The sequence below is a fragment of the Oxyura jamaicensis genome, chromosome 3, assembly GCF_011077185.1.
Source record: "Oxyura jamaicensis isolate SHBP4307 breed ruddy duck chromosome 3, BPBGC_Ojam_1.0, whole genome shotgun sequence".
NCBI lineage: Eukaryota > Metazoa > Chordata > Aves > Anseriformes > Anatidae > Oxyura > Oxyura jamaicensis.
In genome coordinates this window covers 16,613,505-16,636,267 of record NC_048895.1, presented here as the reverse complement: position 1 = coordinate 16,636,267, position 22,763 = coordinate 16,613,505, and the positions used below count along the sequence as shown (strand labels likewise).

Genomic DNA, 22,763 nt, shown 5'->3' with positions numbered 1-22,763 from the left:
GTTTGAGTGTTATTTGGTCAGGAAGGGCAAGTGTTTCTGCAATAGCAATTGCTGTTATTCTTGATTCAAATAAATTTTATTTCAGTCTTCAGGATCTTCCCATGTTGAACACAGTCAAAATGTCATCTGAGTTCCACATATTTTAACTGACTTGTTTATGGGGCTCACAAAACCCTATAGCTGAATATTGTGTATGATGACTCTCCACAAATATTCACAATGATTTTATTACTTTCTTTTACTAGACGTAATGGCCTGCTGTTAACAAATAAAATACCTACAATCGCTTTGTCTATTGGATTACGCACAGCAGGGCAAATACAGCAAAAGCCAGGCCATTTAGTGCTTCCAGTTGACCAAAATATGGTGCTTTTTATGTATGCTCATTGCTTATTAAAACAGTCGGTTTGGTACTTTGTGTTCATGTCAGTGAGTAGTGGTACAGTCCCATAGACACACCGCAGGCATACACTGCTCTGATGACTGGGTGAACTAGTGACAGTTTTCACTTAATTAACATTGAACTGAACCTCTCAGCTGCTCTCACGTACCAGTAAGTAATTTACCAGGCAACCGCCTTTACAACATAAGGTAAATTAACTCACATACCTGCTTAGACATATTTAAGTACACGTTAAATTAAATATTATTACATAGCTAGTGAAAAATACATATATTTTAGCACCAATGAAATGGGACCGATTACAAATGTTGATATTTAAAATACTTTTAGTAGGGATAAAAATAAGCTTGTTTTCAGGAGTGTTCCTTCTCACGTTTGTGTTGCACAACTGAAACACATCCAAAAAATAAGTTAAAATATGCAGTTGTCCCATAGCTGTTTATTTCTAAAATTCTTCAGTTGTGATCTGTGGTCCAGTATCAGCTGTCTGTAGGGCACTTGCTGGGAACTAGGGGAAAGCAACAATACTGGGTGAGGTTGGCCCCTTAAGGCTCCATCCAAAGGAGATGAGTAAGAAAGAATTAAGTTAGCAAAGTTTGTATGTAAATCACATCACAGTGATCACCACTTTCTAGAGTGCTCCTTATGCTCATCTGCTTGACTTTGCCTCTCTACCCTTTGCAAAGGGCCCCCAAAATAGATGTGAAAAAGACCAACACCTGCCAATTCATAGCACATGACTTAGTTGCTTTGTTAACCTGGGAAACATCAGCTCAAAGCTGTGGTCTGTTTATGCTCTCTGGGAATTTGCCTGCTAGTGGTATGGGTTAGCCCATTCACCTGGTCGGTACTGCCTTTGTATTAACCATATTGCCCCCTTCCCCCCCAGTTGCTGCATTATTAGTCTGGTCTTGCCACTGCATTGCCACTGTGGCAGTAGGAATTACATGGCCAACTGAATATCTTCTTTTCCTCTCCAGTTTGCACCTGCATAGTAATTATGGAGTTGGGGTGTTCATTCACAGATGGGCTTGGTGTTTCATTTTTATTATGAAAATGTAAAGAAAATGCTGTCCAATAAAGAAAACATAGCATTTAGTTTGAACATGGACACATAAAGATGTGGTAGCTGTAAAAAACGTTTTCGTTTAGCAGACAACAGTCGCTTATCAAATAAGACAATGATAATAATGAAGAATCATTGATAAGGATACAGTAGCACATTGATTAATGCATACAGCAACTTCTCCTGAAACATGACTGCATTAGGTCTTTACTCTTTTGCGGTGATATGCAAGCTGCAATAAAGCTTTTACAGTTATTCAATATCATGAATAGTATTAGCAGCATGGTCTGAGTTTCTAGTTGAAATGGATGACGGTAGATGCTGTACTTCTTTAAGTTCTCACTTTTTCATGTATACCAATGTTATTGTTAGTAGAAATTAAAAAAAAAAAAAAAAAAAAAAGGTCCATGAAAGAACTGAGGGGAAAAAGGCGAACAACATATTATTTTTGGTTATTGTGCAACACATCTTGAATATATTGTAAAGTAATTAAGAGTTGCCTAATATAATCTACAGCAGCATATAAAAACACAACACCATGTCATTTGGCTCTGTTTTGCTTTTGTAAGTGTGCTTTAGGAAAAGGATATTTGTCACTAGTAAAAAATACTTGAGTCTTTATAGCTGTACTGATTTATTTTTGAATGTAGGGCAATTGTTAAATATCAAATTATTTTTTTCTTTCTTTCTTTGGATGTAGACCATACATCACACTTTTGTCATGGAAAAAAAAAACACACAACTATATGTAATTCCTGGGGCAACATGTCCCCATTTCCCCTGTAGATTTTTCTGATCATTGAACCCTGCAATAAAACGGTTCTGTGAACAGGTGGCTGACACATGGATGGAGCAGTGCACGTACCGCCGTTTGGAGTGCTGAAGTAGAGGTGCTGTGATCTCATCAGAATTTGGTAGGGCAAAACTTGTTTTAAAGGGATGTTGATAAGATCGAGGTGGGATCCTAGAGTTTGAGAACTATATTAATTTAAAATCCTCTTCCTGAAGTCAATTATTCTTTAAAACAAGTCCTGCACGTTATCAAGGACACAAGCTGTTTTATTGTATTGCAGATGCAGTTGCGTTTAAGAAGGTTTGTATTTGCTTGCAGGAGTAAAAACGTGCAGTACAAGACTTCTTGTTTTGATTATCTTGTGACCTGCTGGCTTACCTGAGATGAGAGAGAGAAATAATGCAAATGGCTGTGAGCTCCAGTGTGCTGTGTGATGTGTGAAGGAAGCATGGAGCACATGTGCTTTGTTAATGTGAGTTTCTCAGTTAGTAAGCCATCACATATTAGCAATGTCATCATTCAGGACTAATTAATGCATCATAATGGGCTTCTAAAAGGCTTTTGCCAGTGTGATACTGAACATGCATTCGTTAGTATTTGTTCTGGAAATGTGTTTTATTCTTATTGCTCTATTGTACTGTGAAAGCTGATTTGGGTGTCTTGAATTACCCTCACACACCCAGAAGCATTGTTCTAATAGGAAATATTTGCAACTGAGAATACCAGACGTACATGACTGATGAATAATGTGCAGTGGGCCGTTCTCTAATCTACAAGCGGATGGTTTTGCTGACAGTAGAGAGAGACAGATATGGCAGCTTGGTTGTTCTGATAGAGTTTGTCGCCAGCTCCCAGGGACAGATCTACCCATCCTTCTTTCTCAGGCCTACTTAGGGTCTTGTGGGGCACGCACACATTTGAGGATTGGATCTGAAACTCTTCCCAAGGAACATGCTTTTGTAGAACATCTGTTTTGAAAACACAAGGCATGTGCAAAGCAGAGTAAGACCAAGGTCATCCGAAGTTTAGCGCTCCTCTACCCAAGAGCTGCCTGTAGTCATTTTGCTGGCCTTGTTTTCATCTGGCCATGCAGAGTAAAAATTCTGCTCATAAAGCAGTCACAAAAATTGTTAGGGCCCTAAAGAATGCTCCTTAAAGCAAATAAGTGTTGTAGTTTCCAGATTCCATCCCTAATTAGTAAGAGGGGTCAAGTGTCAGGTCCATCAGTGAGTATTTCAGTTTTCCATCAGTAAGGGTCATTCATTTTGGAAGACAAAGAGGCTGAGAATTTCTTTGTGACATTGTTCTGGTTGCCTTTCCTCCTCATGTTGTTTCTATCCTTTTCCTGATAGTTTAGCTTTTTTTTTTTTTTTTCCTTTTTTTTTTTTCCCCCTTTTTTTTTTGCCCTTTTTTTTTTTTTTTTTTAAACTGGTCTCTGGATAATACTTTAGTGGACTCTTAAATCACTTTTTTTTTCTGCTGCTTGGCAATATAGTGTCTTCCTTTCCATTAACCTAGTGCCTGATAACACCAACTGTCTGAAATACAGTTAGAATGACTGCCTATGATCTTATCAGACACTAACATCTCCTTCCAGTTTTTAATTTCATTTTAAGCACGTGGAACTATTTGAAGTTCCTTTTGCCCCCTTTATCTAGATTCCATTTTCTTAAATGAAATCATCCAGCTTCTCTGAGGGGAAGAGTTGAATTGTTCAAGGTGCATGATTTACCATGACCTTACAATTGTGCAGGACCACAGTCCGTGGTGTTCCATGCAAGTGATCAGAAGGGGCCAGGCTTGCCTTTGAAGTGGGGTAGCTTATTAGGAATGTAGTAAGTTGAATCAAACTTTCCTTCCAATTAACTGTGTCTTTTCTACATAAGCATGTTCTTTGTGTTGTGGGTTGGTGGTTGTTTTTTGAGTGAAATTTACTGCCAAATTTATGTTTTAACTGACTGGTATAAAGTATTTTCATTCCAACCACCTATTGATTCATCTAAGTTCATAACTGAATAGTCATAACTTGGAAAATTTATGGAGTTCTAGGTGTCCAATTTATATGGCTTATTTGTTTTACAATAAGGGTGTGGGTTGTTGGTTTTCTTTTCTTTCTTTCCACCTCTGCCCCCCCACCCCCCTTTGGTCCTTCTGTTCTGTTTTACTCGCTAAAACTGTTACTGGTATTCTCCACTGCTTCCATGGGACCCATCGTATGTTTTGGCTTTGTGTGGTTTTGATTTAATCAAGAGGAAGATGAAAGTGGGTGTGTGTTACTTTCAACTCCTTAGCCATTTTGCCATCCATCTTAGTCAATGTGTGGTTGCCCAGGACACAGCATTAATGATAGCTGTCAAAATAATAGTCAGAAGGTTAAAGGTCAAGAAAAATATGTAAAAGACTTCAGGGTGAACCAGATGATAAAGTAACTCATTTAGGCCATTAAATGCAGGCATAGTATGGACTTGATGGGTTCATGGGTTACTAGAAGCAAGAAGAGTAAATGGGGACATCTTCAAGTAGTTTACTCTTGTTAAAAGATGAAAAAAGATGATAATAGCATTACCAAACAAGCGCACTAAAGGCAATTTTCTTAATTACCGTGCTGACCCAGCAGTGCACAGAGAGAGGTCTTGTTATTAGAATGAGAGCTTTTACTTTCAAACAACATTAACCCTTCTTGGTACCGTGTGTCTTAATTAAGAGTATTCCTGGAAGTTCTGCAGCTGTCAATATTTTTACATTTCTCTTCGGGTTTGCAAACCAGTAGGTTAAGAAACAATCCGTTGTGACTGACTGCATTGTTTAAGTAGTCTTTATTTCATTTTAGTTCTTTTTCCAATAAAGCTATGAATCTTACGTTTATGAAAGAGGCAAGCCTGAACAGCTAGCTTGCCTCTTGCTGTATTTATTCATATGATTTATTTATACTTTAGCAGTCCTAGATGTTAATTAATCAAAGAAGAGCTTATATGATACTATACTACACAGAAGAACTCCACCAAAAGAGCACTGTGAAATTGTTTCTCTTTTCCTTATTTTTCAACAATGCTTTTTATTTAGAGTTCTTTAGAAAACAGTATAGACTTATTTTCCAGAATAATCTAGGAAGATAAGTTCTGGAAACTATTATACATTTCTTGAACAGTGAAATTCCATGGAAAAAAATCACTATCTGCCACAGCGGGACATGAATTAGTAATTTCCTCAAGCACTTAAAAAAATTACAGCAAGATTGACATGTTTTGTACATGTTGCCTCACTTTGGTTACCTAGCTGGTCATGGATTTTGAAGACTTCATCCAGACTCATCAAGACTTTTCAATATGTTGACAGCCTTTCATGCCAGAGAGGCTGGTATTTTGACTAGTTTCTTAATGTGTCTTCTCAGTAGTATTACTTTGGTCTTATGTAGGTTTAGCTAGAAGTGAATCTATGTCAAGTCCAGCTATTTTGTTCTTTTGGTAGTTGTGTTGTAGCTACGTTTGGTGGAGAGAAAATACAAATCTTGGCATTGGCAATTGTCACTGGGAGTCCTCATTTGGCATCTAAATAAAGACATGCAGATACAGAAGACTTTAAGGAGAGCTGTGGTATGTTACTGGGAAGATCATTAAAGAGAAAAGCAGCAATCATTTGCAGTTTTCTGAAGTTACGTCATTGGACTAATATGCTGAAATCACAGTACCATGTAATAACATCAGTGGTACTGAAAGCTTTGGGAAAGTCAATACCGCTACTGTGACCGTCATCCATTGCTTTGAGAAGGCATTTCATTAGTATTGATAACTTGAGAGGGGGGGAACCAATAAATCTGAATGCAATGATTGGGGCATCTAGAGTGTCTATAGGTCTAGAGCATCTTTCTGCGTACATCTCATTTGCCTTCCCATATGCTGTCAGAGGACGTTTCAGTGACTGTCCTTCACAATATCATGTCAAGCAACCTGTTTCCAGTCTTGGAAGCTAGCACAATTATTCATAGCATCATAATGAGACAAAAAGCTATCAAGGGATTGTGTTTATCTCCCCATACTTTCTTATCTACCTCTGTCTTTGGAGTATAGAACTACTGCAGAAGCAGATGCTCTGATTTTTCACGCTTACTTCATGTTTGTTCAGTTCATGGTGATTTTGGTGTGGGGAAAGCCTGTATTCCTTCTGGAGGAAAATAAACTGGAAGGTGAGTTCCAGGTGCTCACTACCAATGGACCAAGCTTCCCACTTTGAGTAATGACCAGTCCCCAGACAACCGTGTAAGCAGTAGGGAAATTTGGTTCAAGGAACCAGATAAAATCTAGGTCAAAGTATACCCTCTGCCCCTCAAATGCATGTACTACAGATGTAGAGCCCTCAGCACCAGCTGCTTTAATCTGTTGATCTGTTCTTTTCACAGCAAACCTCTTGCTAATGTAAGCCAAGCCTATAGCTGAGGCATCTAATCTGATTGTCTAAACCAGCATATTTTCAGCATGGCACTTGGTAATTATTTTTATTATTATCAATCACTAGTATACTGTGCTAATATTCCAAATTCTATTTCTGTTAGTACCATAATATCTCTCGTAATTCCTACTAATGTCACAAACTGCTGGGCTTGGCACTGTAAACAAATAGGAATTTGGGCAAGACCTACTTGAAAGAGCGTACAGCCTACCTCAGTGCAACTGAGTGAAAAGTGTGGAAAGGGTTTTTTTTTTCCCCGCTTTCCTGGGAGACAAAGTGTTTTGTCCAAAATTAAACCGGAAATATCAGGCAATAATACTTACATTGAACCCAGGAACCTTGAAAATTTTTCTGGGACCAAAAGACATTGGCAAGCTTGTTTTCTGTGGGCTTGTAAACTATAACTGTGCTGTGGCAATTGGAGAAAAAAAAATCAATCAAACAAACAAAAAAAACACCTCAGTTAACATAAGGCACGTTTACACTATCTGTAGGTATATAGCAGAGAATTATACTCCAGCATTATAGGGAGTTTAAAATCGTATATCTTCTGATGTCTGGTTTGCAAAAATTGTTAGCTGACCAGGCAAGGAACATCTGAATGGCTAATGGAAAGTTTCTCTTCCCCCTAAATGGGGCAGTTGTCTAATTTGTTTAGCTAAACTACATTAGCCATACTGAAAGTTTTATTATCACAGTCAAAAGCAGGAAGCAGGGAACGGACATGCTGTATTTTTAAAATTAAAGCAATTTTGAAAAACAAACTCAGTTTCTTATTGATTAGTTCAGTTGTTAGATTAGAGGCTCATTACTTTTAATAATAGGATAATAGTAGCTAGAAATGGAAGAGATCTATTAGATCAGAGTCCATCCCCATTACAAGGACAGGATATAGTCAGGTAGATGTGGATGGATGTATCAAATATTAAACTCATATGACACGGTAAATCCTCCGTTTCCTTTACAGAGTGCTGATGCAAAGAGCTTTGACACTGAGTTGTTTACTCTTAAAAGCAGCTTCTGAGCTACCTTCTGGCCAGCTCTCAGGCAGATGTTTAGTTGGGAGAGAAGGATCCCAGGAGCCCCGTGAGGAATAAGGGCATGGCATTGCCCTCTTTTCCCTCCCAGACCTGTCTGCCTGCAGCCACTGGGAAGCGTGTTTCAATGTGCGCTCAATGCAGCCAAGAGATGCCTCTACAGGACTGAAGTCCTGCTCCAAAGTTTCGTTTGGGGAGTGATAAATTGATTGTCTGTAGAGCCTTGTGATAAAGGGCCTTCCTGAGGGCTTCTTTCCCAGCCAGTCCTCCAAGCACCTCATCTCAGTTAGCTACATGGCCACTGCCTTTTTCTCTCCTCTTTTAATACCGAGCTGCTTTTTCAGAGCTGTGAAGAAGAGCAGTGGGACTGAGAGGTAGTTCCTCTTTGCTCTGCCGTGACAGTGGGCTAACGGGGCGACATGGGAGACCAATGTGCCAAATCCAGTGGCATGTTAGTTTTTTATGCACAGTGCAGCATCTGCCACGGAGACATTTTGAGTCAGGTGAGATGCGCAAGAAAAGAGTGCATACCAGATGAATCATTTTTCCCATCTGCTCAGCACCTGGCTTCAGGTAATTGATCTTAAACCACTCCAACTCTCTGCACATAAGTTTTGTAGCAAACAGGACTATTTGGAATTGCAGTCCCCTTCCCCAAAGAGCCAATCCCCTTCCCCATAAACTTGGGTTGCATTTTTTGGCATTTTTTGCTCCATTGTATTTATGGGTTGTGGGTTTTTTGTTGTGCTTTTATTTTATTTTTTTGTTGTGTGTGTGTAAACATTATGCAAAGGCGACAGGAGTGGAGGTCCCCTATCACATGTCCATGATTTAGCTTCTGTGAAGCTTCATAGATTAGGAAACTGGAAGGTTTTCCCATATGTATAAAAATACCTGCTCTCAAGAGACTGCCTTCAAGGCAGTCAAATTTATTGGGCATATGGGGGTCATACTGACTCATCGTATTTTTTTTTTTTTTTTCCATTTATTCCTTACTCTACAGTTATGATGGTGGAGAATGGGAAGGCCTTCACCGTAAAGGACTACTTCTTTCACTGCTTTATCTCCAAAAAACGGAGACTGATGGTGTGAAACAGTCATAGTAGAGTGGAATGTTGAGAAGTGGTAGTGTGGCTTGTTGGTTCAAATATTACATAAACTCCATACTAAGTCCTACAGTTCACTGCCACTGTTAATACTTGTGTCTGTAAGGAGTATTTTTATGTTCTGTAGGACTTTTGTAGGTCTACCCATGTGTGGAAGAGAGTAGCATCCATTTACTGAGACTACTCGAACAGGTGAGGAGGCACATTAAATTCAGAAAGACTGGTCTGTGCATAAAGATTAATCATGACACTAAGCACCTGAAAGATTTAAGGAGGAAGTCAGTCCTTTTGATTCTGTCCTCATATTGATTTGGGGGAAATTGCTAAATTTAGAGCAATTAGATACATTGAAAGTAATTAAATGCAAAAGTGCTGTAGCAATTAAAATGTGAGTCCAAGCTGCATGTAGAACAGTTCAAATATTTTATAGTGTTTCTTGATTTCCTTACAACTGGAAGAGTTTTTCCAGATTGATGCCTTCTGGAATTATGAAACCCCCATTTGGTTCTTCAATTTTTTTCCATGGCCCCCCTCAGTGGTTTCTGCTGTAAAGTGTTTTTTTTTTATTTATTTTTTTTAAAGTAAGCATGGGCGTAATAATTTTAAGTTGCAGTGCACTGCACATGCCCAGAAGAACCTCGATCACTTCCAAATTCAAGGACTAATAAAAATTGGAAGCACTCCAGTAATTTTAAATTACTTTGCACATTGAAGAGTGATTTAAAATCATTGAACTGATTCAATTTTTTTTATATATGCACTTCAATTTGGAAGTGAGTCAGACGGACAGCAGCATGCTGGGGAGGTTCAAGACATACTGAAATAATTTAAACATTTTTAATTCAGGAAAGAGAGAAAGGAGAAGTAATGAGGTTCCTAATAGGAACCTGGACAATACCCCCAACTTATTGCCACTGCTTGGTTAGGAGTAGGGTGATAAAGCAGTGAATGGGTGAGCAACATGATCAAAGAGTCATTCATTCTACTATTAGAGTGGTAGTAGCATAAAGGACCGTCAAAGCTGGTGGGATCTGGACAAAGCCCTGTGGTTATGCTGTGTTTATTACTGCTGTTGTTTTCAAAGAGATTTACACTTCTGTGGTTTTTGTTTTTCCTCTTGCAGATCTAGCTGACAGAGAGGACTTGAATGGCTTGGGGAAAAACACACACGTGTGCATACATGTACGCAAATGTAAGCAATGTGTAATTTGGCTTCACAACATTTGCTACCTGAGATTGGTGTATGTGCAGAAAGAAAAAAGCTGGCATATGGAACTGCCTGGCAGAATGTGAATATTACTTCAGCATTCATGCACATATGCATAAAATTAAAATAGGAAAATGCCTCTATTTTGCAAGACAAAGACAGGAGGACCAATCTGAGGTTAATACCGGTAAAGTTCCTCAATAAGAATTTATCATGTTACTCTGCAGAAATAACAGAAAAAAAAGGGGGATTTGTTCGATCAATAAGTTGCTTCATTCCTGCATAGCATATCCGCTAAGAATGTATTCTATTAGTATCATAGTTGGTGGGGTTTTTTGAACAGATGACAAACTAAAGCCTTCCTATGGAGGGTGCATGTATAGGGGGATGAAAAAAAGAAAAAGAAAAAGAAAAAAAATCAAACCCTATCCCAAACCCAAAGAAACAGACATGTTTCTATGATTCTATGTTTGTTCTAGAGGAATCAAAGGAAAGTGTTAAGAGCAAGGTATTCAAACTCATGCTTTTCCTTCGAACGTTAAATCATACTTTCAGTAGGATTTTGGTTCAGGGGTTCTGTTTTAATCCAAACTGACATTATCAGCAGCAGAGTCTCATAGTAGTCACATTAAAAAATATAAAAATACCTGAGATAGTATGCTCAAAGTGCAATAGCAACAGAAAGATGGGATTTCCTCTTTGCTTTCTATCCTGTCTTACCTTGCACTTCTCCTTGCATGAAGGGAGTTTCACTGTGGAACAAGCAGGATCCATTAAGTCAAAATCCCACTTTAACAATATGAAGCATACCACGCACCTCGGTGTTCCCACAGAATTTCTTGCTGAGGTTTATAGTTGGCATAAACCCCAGGTGTCTGCCTTCACTAGAAAGACAGGGTACTTTCACACACAGTCCTGTACATTTGGATGAACTGACTGACCATTAAAATCGACTCGGCAGTCATTGCAGACCTATTTAACTTTGTGTCAGCTGGGCTGGGGTGAGCCTTCCTCTAACCATGTCTTTAACCGCAGCTAACTGACAAGATGTGAAAGACAGTTTTTCTTGCATGGCCACATTTCTTTTTTGTGTTGCCTTACTCGGCTTCTTTAAGGTGTGCTCCAACATGACATTGCATAGTGGTAAAACACCCAGCTCCTGAGGGAGGATTGCCTTCTCCATATTCTTTATTTTGCCTTTTCCATCCAGTATACTCTTCTCACTATGGAAAGCAGAGACCCAACCGTTCTCACAGTAACTGGTCTCCATGCTTTTCCAACTCCATTGGGATAATCATCTTTTTACTTCCAGCTACAAAAGGGCCTTTCAGGAAGGACTGAAGTCTCCCCTCCCCTGGTGTCCGGAGTACTGGCAATCTCAGGTTTCTGACTGTCATCCTTTTTATTTCTCACTTTGTGAATTTCAGTTCACTTCTGTGTTTTATCCTGTTGAATCATATCTTGTATCCATCTACCTCCAGTTCTGTTCAGTATCTATTGGTTCCTGGTTAGGAGCCAGTTATACCCCAGAGTACATGCAATAAAACCAGTCTAAGGCTTCAAGTGGAGAGTTTTCATAGGCTGAAGGCCTGGCTGTGTATGCCACATAGAGCTCATCCATGCCTACTGAGGAAAGATCTCTGATGTTAAGGCAGTCATTAGCTTTTCTTCTACTGCTTGGGTGTGGATGTAAGCAGGAAACCCAGTACAGATGGCCGACACATGGGGGCTCAGGATCCCTTGGTAGAACGCAGATGCTTCCAGATGATGAGTAAAAACTGAAGATAAGCATTAGGCAACCATCAATGGCCTGCTCTGGTCTGAGCTGCAACAACTTATGTTCAGCAAAAGATAGCTTCAGAAGGCCACACTGCTGTTTATCATTCTGTTTTCATTCATTATGTGCAGTTTTTGATCCTGAGTGTATATTTCATAAGGTGATTTCTAGTTCTCACATCATCTTTCGTTGTGTTCCTGGGGTTTTGACAATATGTGTTTTTTTTTTGGTTGGTTGGTTTTTTGTTTGTTTGTTTGTTTTTTCCATTAATATATTTCCACCATAATTATTTACCTCTGTAATGGCCACTTTACTTGAAGTCATTAGAGAATTTTGCAGTCCAACAGAATACTTAAGGAATGACCCATTGACAGGTCCCTAATACTAAACATTCGGTAAGGGAAATGCCTCATTCCTCTGTGAATCTCATCACTGTCCTGCTCTCACATGCACAGCAAGCAGACACTTTCCTGGTCTATGCAAGAATGTTTGATTTTATAATCTTCTCAGCAAGATTAATAATATTTTCACTTGAAGAATCAATCAAAGAAACGAACAAACAACAACAACAAAAAAACATGTTAAAATTCTAAAATACTATTCTAAATATGAAAAAGACACCCCACTCCCCCCCCCCCCCCCATCCCTGGTAGCAGTTTTTCAAAAGTAGGAATACAAATATCTGGCACTTGGAGTAAAATTCTCCACTCAAACCCAGCAAAAATAGCATTGACGTTTCACCTTTTGAAACTACTCAGGGTTTCTTTAAGGAAGGTGGTCTGTCTTGCAGAGGCAGCAAAACAATGCGGTAGATGTGGTGGCTATTCATTTTCATTTAGCAGATAAATCAATACTCACATAAAGCCTGAGTAACTTGTTGGCACTAAACTATGCAGCTCCATTTTCACTGAAATTTGTCAAGCTTCAAACATGTTGGCTTTCTTATTTTTTAAGAAGGGATACATGTTTTCATGTTGCATTACACAAAGTTGTAAAAATAAACAGTAATAATCAAGTTATTAATCCTCTTTGTATATTCCAAGAGGAAAAGGTTTTCTTAACATAAATAAAGTAGAAGTCAAAGCAAAAAGCCCCGCTAAACCTTTGTGTGGGATTGAGAGGGGGATGTTTCATACTCTGTAGTTTACAGGCGTATGTTATGCTGTACACACCGTCTGCAAGCACTTTAGAAAATCCTGGATGCTTAGCATAGTCTTAAATCAGGCATATTGCCAATTGTGGATTAAGTAGAGGATAGCTGGGTCATTTTCCTAGGAGTTCCTTTACAGTTCAGTCTCTTTTCTTGGTGTTAATGCTTTTACCGCTGTTGGGTGAAGGGAGGAGAGGCTTGGAATACCCTGCCCCAGGGCCTCCTAAACTGTACATCTGTCATGGATCATGTCATGGAACAGAAATGTTTGTTTTTGCTCCCATTCATTTCAACTGGCAGCCAGTTATTATTAGAATGAAAAATTAAGCTATTATGCAGTGGAAGCCTTGCTGGCTCTATCAAATTTATGGAGTTAATACAGCAAAATTATCCTTTATAGTGGGTATAAGCAGCTGTATGTATAATGCAGGCCCCTTCTTGATCAGTCCAAATACAAAATGGCAGCCTTGTTTTCATTATCATTGCTAAAGCTCGGTACCAATGTCACCATATTTCAGAGGTTTCAAGGGAGTGGTTACTGAGTTAAGAGTAGCATGGGTGACTTGGTTAAACATACATCTCCATCCTCTGATCTTTAGGAACTGCAGACATGGTGAGCTGTTTTCAAAAAGGGAGGAGTAATAGGATTTCTCAGGACTTCCCAAACATTTATTTTCAAGAGCCCATATCTTTTTGTCTGATTGGCTGCTTTTCTTTTTGTTTTATTTTTCTCCGGTATAATGAGGCAATTCACTGTATCTTTTACTATCAACAGTGGCAAGTGTATTTTTTTCTATTATTTATTTATTTATTTATCGGTGCTTCTTATCCTCCTGAGAATCTGAGGTCTAAAATTCTAATGACTCACCCACCCTTATACATGAGGCATTCTCTAGGAACAAGGTGCCTGGTGAAAATAGAAGGGGATGAACTAAGCAAAAGACAAAGATAAATGAATAAACGGAAGACACATCCAAGGGGAAAAGAATTTTAATAGTACTTATGTGTCCTTGAAGCTATACCCTCAACACTGGATACTGTTAACATTAATGCTGCATGTGGAGGGCAGTCTATTGTTCTAAAATTGGCTTTTTGTTAAGCTAAAGAAATGACAGATTCACCTCTGTATTGTACGCACTTTTACTAGAGATGTTTATGATGCCAAAAGTTCACCCCTGCTTTCTCCCATCACCCCAAAAATAATTGTAGTGAAGTTGTCAAGATGGGTTCAATGGACTACCTGTCCTGTTACAGAACGGGGCATGTTCTCCAGATATACAGTCTTCCTGTACTCACTTGCTGTGAATAGACCAGTCTTTGGAATTTTAAGCAGTCTTTTTACACAAGCAATATCACAGGAAGAGAGAATAGAGAAATAACCAGCATTTGAGTGAGAGAAAAGAAAAAAGATGTTGAAAATTAAAAGAGCTTTTTGAAAACCTTATAGAGATGTAAAGTATTTGAAATTCTGAGTCATTCAGTCATTCTGCCTGAAATTATCCTCATGGAGTTTATCAGTCTGTGTGTACCAGTATCATAGGGGACCAATTAATTGCACTTCTAGTTGCCTTTGAGCTATTTTGAAAGTAGGAAGAACTCATTTTGTAAATGGTTTAAACAGCACTACAATCATTACCTACAGTTTCTGGCAGATATTGTCTTTATAGTAGATGGAAGGATAGAAATACTGTTATACTTCATGATTGCTAATGAATTTTGAAGAGAAACATAATGAGAAGAAATTACAAACTAGCAATTAAATACAATATATAGATATTAAAAATAAAAATGAAATTTGCTGTGCCACAGCTCTTGTCCAGAACATGTACAATCTGAGTTCCTTTCCAGTGCTTAAAGAAATTGCTATGAGGGGCGGTCTTGAGGAAAGACAGTAAAAATAATAATAATAATATTCATTGGCTCTAACAAGTGAAAGTTATTTGGAAAAGAAGGAACAACCTCATAAAAAGCAGAGCTGGCATTCACAATTCATTGGGAGCCAGGTGTGGCTCATCTACTGAAACCCATGGTTAGCTCAGGCCTGGAGATGTTAATGGAAGGCAGCTGAGTATCTACTGCAGTTCTCTGCCCCCACCTCATTTTCCCTCCTTTGAAGTCCCTCTCTGACCAGCTTCCTGAGGAGCCAGGTATGTCTGAACTCTGCTCATCTTCTCCTTGCTGCCTCTCTTTGTTATGGGGAAGGTGAATTTTCCCTGGTGTCCTTCTAGGAAGCTGCTGTCTTCATCTTTAGCGTGTGGAAGTTTTCTGGGTGAGGCAGGGCAGGGTTTTGCACCTAGTCTGGGAGAGCATTGTTTGTTTTGCTGCTGGCATGTTGGCTCTAGTTCTTTGCAGGTGCTTTTTGGGGTAGCACCAAGCATAGAAGACTCTTCTAATCCTGTTGAGCAGTGAGGAGGGAGGCACTGAACATTTCCTGGCCCATCTGTAGGATTTGGGAAGATCAATGCCTGGATTTGGCAATCCCTTTCAACAGGAATTACTTGCTGGCTATCCAATTCAGTATTTGGAAAGCAATCCTTGTATTGTTTCCTTTCATTTATATGAGAAAACTCATGTGAAAGGAACATGGAGATACTGATTCTGGTTTATATTAAGAAGGCCTTTTGCACAGATTTGGTTCAAGATATGAAACTTTGGTCCTAAAAGATTTTTATGCCAACTTAACAGTTCCTGCTATCCTGGGAGAGCTATACGAACAGGCTAAAGTGCTAAAGACAATCAGGACTAGGGTAGTAATGAAGTAAAATAATAGGTTCTGCAAATAACTCTTTATTGGTGATGGGCGCAATAGCTATGTAGCAGTGTTTGGTGGTGCTGGTGGCCACAAAAAAAAAAAAAAAAAAAAAAAAAAAAAAAAAAAAAAAACAGAATATTTTATTCTCCTTCAAAAATGGTAGGAATGTGGTGGGACACGTGCAAGTTCTGACATAGGAGCTAATTTCTACTAGTTTCTCGACCTTTTTAAAAGGTATAGTGAAACCTTTAAGGAGGTTTTGGATCAATTTGGAAGAATTTACCTACTGAGTTACTAATACCATTCCCTTCTTAAATTATCAAGGGAGACAACAGAGAACTGCCATAGCCAGTTCTTGCAGAGATCATGATTTTTGTTAATTTCTTATAATCCAGAATTTGTAATGAAATTAAAGTCAAGGTATCTTTCAGATTTAGATGAATTTTAAGGTCACAAAGTGATGATTCATAGCGGAATGACAGTCTTGTGAGTTTTGGAAGTGCATAAATCCTGGGGATTGTGTTACTTCTGGCTTAACATTTTTCTGTTCCTCTTGAAGGGATATGTTTTCATTTTAGCCTATTAATCTCAGTATATCCTTTTTTTTTGACACAGATCTATTAGGAATTTTAGAGAGTACAATATAGACTCCAGATGCTAGGTGTTCCTTCATCTTTTTTGGTACACACTTTAATCCATAACAACCAACACATTTATTTTATGAGCCTTCACAATCAAGAGAGTCTTAATATCCTTTCTGGCAGGTTTTCACTCTTTGATTTCGCGTTATATGGGGGACTGGTTACTTTGAACATACTTTCGAAAGCCTCAGAAGTAACTCCTTTACGGTAACTTTTTTATATCTCTACAGTAAACTCTGTTTTGCTTTTAAAATATGCTCACAAGCACATGTATGGAAGCAGAGCTGCATTATAAGCTGAATGATAACGCTTGAGATTGTGTGCTGGCAGTGTGTTGTGGGTTGACAAGGTTGACTGTTTCACACAGAGTGACCAAGCCTCATTAGAGATGTCCATCATCCAGGCACAGCCTCCCTCTCCTGGTTTCATGACAGTCCCAGTACTCAGCAGTGAAATGAAACACATGCTGATCAACCGCCGTGTTGTCCTGTGCTATCGGTTCGTGCTTGCAATATGTCTCTGCTACAAAACAGCTCTGTCACTGGGATCTGCTGTTACTGCAAATGTAACTGTAGGTTTTTGCCTCTTCCTGGAATTTCAGGCTATACATTCTTGGTTCAGGCCATGGGTTTATTTCATTTGTTTGTTTATTTCTCTGAATGAAGTTCAGTTGTATGCTCATTTTCACTGGGCTGTCTCAACTGATGTTAGATTACTACGGGCTTAGAAAAGAGCAACTTTGAACAGATTTTGGCTCCTGCTAGGTAGAAAACTTCCCTTCCTTTCTCTCGTCTCCAAGTCCATGCGTGCCTCTGTATCTCCTTCAGAAAAGCAACTGTTGGAATTTGTAAATCCTACCAGTGAAAAAATGCGTGCAGGGTAAAGCAAGCATGTTTACCCATCACTGAGCTCGACAAACATCTTCATTTCAAGGATTCAGAAAACAAATCAAATAAAGAAGGAAACCCTCTGATGAACTCCCTTGCTTCCCTCCATCCAGCTCATCTGATGCTGAAGTGAAATACGTTTCTACAAGTACAGTCAAGCCATAAATCGAACAATGAATATCTTGTCCAGTAAAGCTCATATCCCAGCTGGGGCTTTCAGCAGCAGCTTGAGCAACATTTTTGAGGGGAAGACCTTTATGAAGGAGATTAAGGAGTGCCCGCATTCGGCAGGCACTGCTCTTTTCCCATCTGACTGGAGGAGTAATGGCTGGGCACGAGATCCTGGCTGCTCTCCTGCACGCAGAGGAGAAGGTGCCAGCAGATTCACACTACTTATACTCTTGCTTTAGGAGCTTAGGAACACTTATGGGTGAGCGGGGCTCTAGGGTCGCCTCTCTCTGCAGTGAGTGGTTTGGGGCGATAGAAAGGTACCATGACAAGTTTTTGAAGGTCTTTTTGGGCCTTGCTCTCTTCATGTTTGTTTCTTTAAAAATCTGGGCCTTTCTGCTGGAAAGTACAGGTCTAGTTGCCTGTTGCTTGTGGCCCCGTAAGGGACAGCACAACGGGTTTTGTGCTGAATTTTTGTGTAGACTGTACCTTCATCCTCTCATAGTCTCTAATAGTGCCAAGGGTACAGAGGTACCCTTGCAGATCTGCTTTTGAAAGCCCCCTCTCCATTATGTGATTTGCACATGCACTAATGCAAGTCTTTTTAGTCTGCTGTGTGATGGAAATGATGTACAAGTCAATTCTAGTATGCCTCTCAGCCTAACATTTTACTCATTTTCATACTTGTTTGGCCCTCTTTGTTGCTAAATAACTGTTTTCTGCATCCATATTGGTGGTCCTAAAAGGGGCCCAGGGAAAGAGAGAAATCCTGCTGAATGTTGCGTACTAAAAAAGCCCACAAAGTGCTGCCCACTTTTTTTTTTATCCTCCTCTGAAACTGCTTGGATTCTTGCCAGTGGTTTAGGAGGAGGCTGGATTTTGACTGTTGCATTTTTCTTTTGCAGTCAACAGAATGTGTTTGAAATTTATTAGTTTTGTTTCTGATGAAAACTAGGAAGGGAGGGGCGCATGGTAGCATGTTCAATGCTAGACTGAAGCTGTGTTGGTTGAAATGTTTTTGCCTTGCAGGTTGTTGTCCTGTTCCATTTGGTAGTTGCAAATCCATACCAGCAAGCACCTTGGAATTGTAGTGGATTGACATTTGCACATCATATGCTAATGATACGCGAGGTGAGGTGTGCTCTACATGCTCAAGGGACAGCCTGGGCTGAGCACCAGATCTTAATGTGCATTGTAACTCAGCTGATGCTAGATTTTGACTTCAGTGCCTCAGAAGGAAGCTCAAGACCCAGATCCACAGTTCCATTGCAATCTTCAAAGCCTCTCTTTAAAGCAGGCTAGAGATACGGAAAGCAGCAACAGGACTAACAGACAGAGGGTCTATGTCAGATTTTCCCCCCATGCTAAGAAATCTGAATGTGATTCATGTTAACACTACTGTCTTGCAAGTTTGGATGGGGATAGCTTGTAAACTTCTGTGTTTGTTCTGGTAGTGGCTCTCTGGTTTGGGGGCTGGAAACAACTAACCCAGGTTTCGCTGCAGCCATCGCAGTATGCTAGCAGAAGCAGGGAGGCTTGCGCATTTTTAGCCATGTATTCTGCATGCAGACATGCCGATAAAGTCACCCACATCTTGCCTTGGCTTCAGGACCCTGAGCTAATTTTATAACAATTGACGGTGACTTAAACTAATGTTGCTAGGGTGCTGTCAGTGATGCTGAATAAATAGGAAAGGACTTGAGGAGAACAGCAAACAGCAGCTGTGATGACTTTTGTTCTGAAGCTACCTCTGCATGCCAGATTTTACCCTCCAGGCACAGCAGCAGAGCACGACTCCCACCTGTTATCTCTCACCATTGAGGCTTGCTTCTTTCTGTTTAAGTTAGGTTAAATATTTCCCCTTTTCCCAGGATTCAGAGCTCATCAGCCCAGCTGTGGCACACAGTCTTGAAACACAAAACAGCTGGAGACATAATGTGAACAAAGTTCACCTTTTCTTGTTTACATTTGAAAGCTGCTGCTCTGTTTATGAGATGATGCATTTGTTTAAATGAATGTCCAGCTATTATTGATTTTTCCTCTCCTTTTTTTCTTTTTTTTATGGTTGTGTCACTAGTGTCGTGCAGCAGAGATCTCTCACTTCAGCACACCTGCACACATACTGACTGTGGAAATTAGGCTGGGCTCTCCCTTCAGTTGCTGTGGTGAAACTCAGGCATGGATTTACCAGAGAGACCCCATGGGGTCTGTCCTTCCTCTTGGCATCCCCGTGGTTCTCTCAGTGGGCATGCTCCCACAACACACCAAAGGTCACCTCGGGATGTAGGCCCATCTTCTTGCCTTCTTTCTTCTCTTCCTTTTGCCCCATCCCCTGCTCGTATTTATATCCTGTGGTGAAATTCTGTAAGAGGAAACAAGAAGCAGGGACAGCAATTGAGAATTTCAGCCTCTTGGTGCATGTGGAGAATTGTTAGCTCACAGATTGCAAGGCCTGCAGGCACCATTAGCATCATCTAGGCTCTGCTGCCTAGCACAGGGTGTAAGACTTTCAGCCAATAATTTATCTGACAAGTTCAACAACCTGCATTGAGCTGAGGTTTCAGCTTCAAGATGGGCATCTAGCAGCGCTGCCCCTTTCAGAGGTTCTCTTTAGCCTGATTCCCTTACAGTTAACACCTTGGTTTTCTTTTGAATTTGTCTAGCTTCTGCTTTGAACTAAGTAACTTCTGTATGTTTGTAATATTAGCACAGATCCAAATCACTGCTGTGATCACTTCATGTATTTTTAATAGTGATCTACAAAGGGGGCTGTTTGAACTGCTGAAGTTTTGTAGGTCCAGTAAAAACAGGTGGGATTTAGCTTACATTCTTCTAGAGGAAGTGAAACCCCATTGTGCAGGGTCCATCCTGTGTCAGGATAAGAAAGAAGTACCTGTGCTGGGCAGTTCAGCATATGAGATGTCCATTTCTTTGCGGAGGGGGCCTGTATGATCATAGTTAGTTAGACAAGGCACTTTTCCGTGGTTAGAGATGGGGAAGATCTCCCTCGCCACTACCACTACAGAATAACCTACTTAGAAGCAAAGTTACTTCCCAACTTCTCAGAGAAAAGTTGGCTTATACCTTAAAACCTGGAGATTTATGTTCTTAAAAATGTGTGTGGGTTTTTTAATCCTGTCTAATGTAACTATAGATGGTCTCCATAACCATATAAATCCCCCGTTATTGTTTGATTCCAGCCAAGACCTTGGCCTCAGTGATATCTAGTCGTAATGAGTTCCACTGAGTTACAGTGAAGCTAATTGTATTTGATATGGCTCCAGTACTCGGTACAGGGAATAAACTCACTAGGCATGGAATTCACCTCCGTCCAAAAGACTTAAATAGTGTATCGTGCGGGTCTTCTGCACAAGCCAACATTTATTCTTAGCAAGTTAATTGTACACGTGACCTGTCTCATAGTCTGTTTCCTTCTTCTAAGGATGCATCCTGCTCTCCCAAATGGCAAGCTAAGCAAATGAAGGTTGAAAATACTTGTTTAAGATGCAGGCTGAAACTTCTCCAAGTGTTGAATATCATCTATGGGGAATACTTCCCTTGAGAAACTTTTATTTGAAAAGTATGTGTGTGTGTATGTTTGTTCTTAGTTTTTGCTTTGTCATTTTTGCATGTCACTTTTTGTCTGGGTTCCAGTCTAATTACAAGCAGGAGCTACCAGAATAATAATTTTGGGAGATATCACTTCTGGGAAAACATTTTTTTTCTCTTTAGAGAGTCACAGAGGTTAAAGACTTATGCTTGTAGTGTGACACTAAATCAATGGTCTATCCCTCAGACCATTAGAATTTTGTGCTCTCCAGTGGATATTAAATAAAATCTGAAGTTCTTTTTTCTTGGAGAAACTTGAAGTTTCTTTAAGGAGAAAACAAGATCACTTCATCAACCCCGATCTTTTGCAATCTAACTAACGAACTTACACTTATTTGCCTTGGAACTCCTAGTGCTGTCTTCCTGATGGTCATTAAAATTGACATCATGCATGTATGTCCTCTGTCTGGTGGGTTTCATATCTTGGAGAATTTCAGGTGATTCTTCAAGGTGATGCTTGGACTGTCCACCATTTTTCTGCTGGCCCAGAACTTGAATACCATGAGAATATTAACTCTATGTAGCTCCCTGAGGCCAATGATTTTTCTTTTTTTTAAAAAAGAAAACCTCATTAGCACATATTTGAAGCATGATTTCTCATGTGTACCTCTTGTTCTTCATTGTTCCTGTTCTTTAGCCATGAAAACATCAGATTGCTGTAAACATGACAAATCCACGTTCCAGTGAAGCCTGTAAAAGTCATTGAAAGGCCATCTTCTTCTTCAAGTTACAGTAATGTAAATCTGGAATAACTCAATTTGCTTAATTTGAATTGCGTAAATTGACATAGGTGTGGTTGACACTGGAAGTTGGCTAACGGTTCTGAACACCAGGAAATATTGAGGTCACACTTGCTTCTTGTTCCAAAGACAGCTTGGTCGTAACTCCAGGTGAAGCCCCACCAAAGAAGTGATTTAGAATTGTTTCTTGCACCTGCAATGCAGCTACAATTAACACGAGTATAGAGGTGTCAAAATACTTGGAGCTACAACAGCAGGTTTAATCATTATTTCAAATGCACATAAAAGAAAATTCCCTTTCCCTTTTCTCTGAGTAAAAAATAAGAATTAGACGTGTGAAAAGGTATGCTGAAATCCCTATAAAAATAATCTGCATTTTTGAAGTCTATTTGAGAATTTTCTGTATTATTTCTGAAGCGTTTTCATATTAGATTCTTTCTATCTTCCCTTTTCTCTTAGACAACACTGCGAACAAGTAACTTGAGATTTTTATGGGAAGTACCATATAAATGAACTAAATTCCACAGAACGGTAATTTAAAAAAAAAAAAAAAAAACCAGACTCAAAAAAACTAACTCCAGCCTTCCCATCCATACACTCCTTGTAGGCTTAAAAATCCCAAATCGTCAGCAGTAGTCAGCGTGTGACTGCACACACAGACAAGTTGTGCAGTAACAAAAAGTAGGAGGTAAAACAGCCCAACAGTTGGTCTTTAAAATATTCCTTTTTAAAAAATGTGAGGAAACCCACCACGTAAAGGACAGATTGAGACCAGTAGTTGTGGGGCTGAGGAAGTGTGTTGTTCTCTTTCATTTTTATGAAGGCCATTCATGAAATTCTTTCCTGAAATACTTAACGAATATATCCAAATACTGTTTCTGCAGAAGGACTTGGAATCATTAGATGAGATTTTCTGAAATGTGGTGAACTCATTGGCAAGATTATTTATTTTAAAAGAAGGATTTCTGTTTTGCTTTGCAA

General features: G+C 39.5%; 1 long non-coding RNA gene across 1 annotated transcript in view; it reads left to right on the top strand.

Moving 5' to 3' along the window:
* Positions 1-15,041: 15,041 nt before the first annotated feature.
* Positions 15,042-22,763, top strand: part of LOC118163572 — a 189,419-nt gene continuing 181,697 nt past the window's right edge. The window contains exon 1 of the long non-coding RNA XR_004749118.1: positions 15,042-15,132. This is a non-coding gene — a long non-coding RNA (uncharacterized LOC118163572). The remainder of the gene's footprint in view (positions 15,133-22,763) is intronic.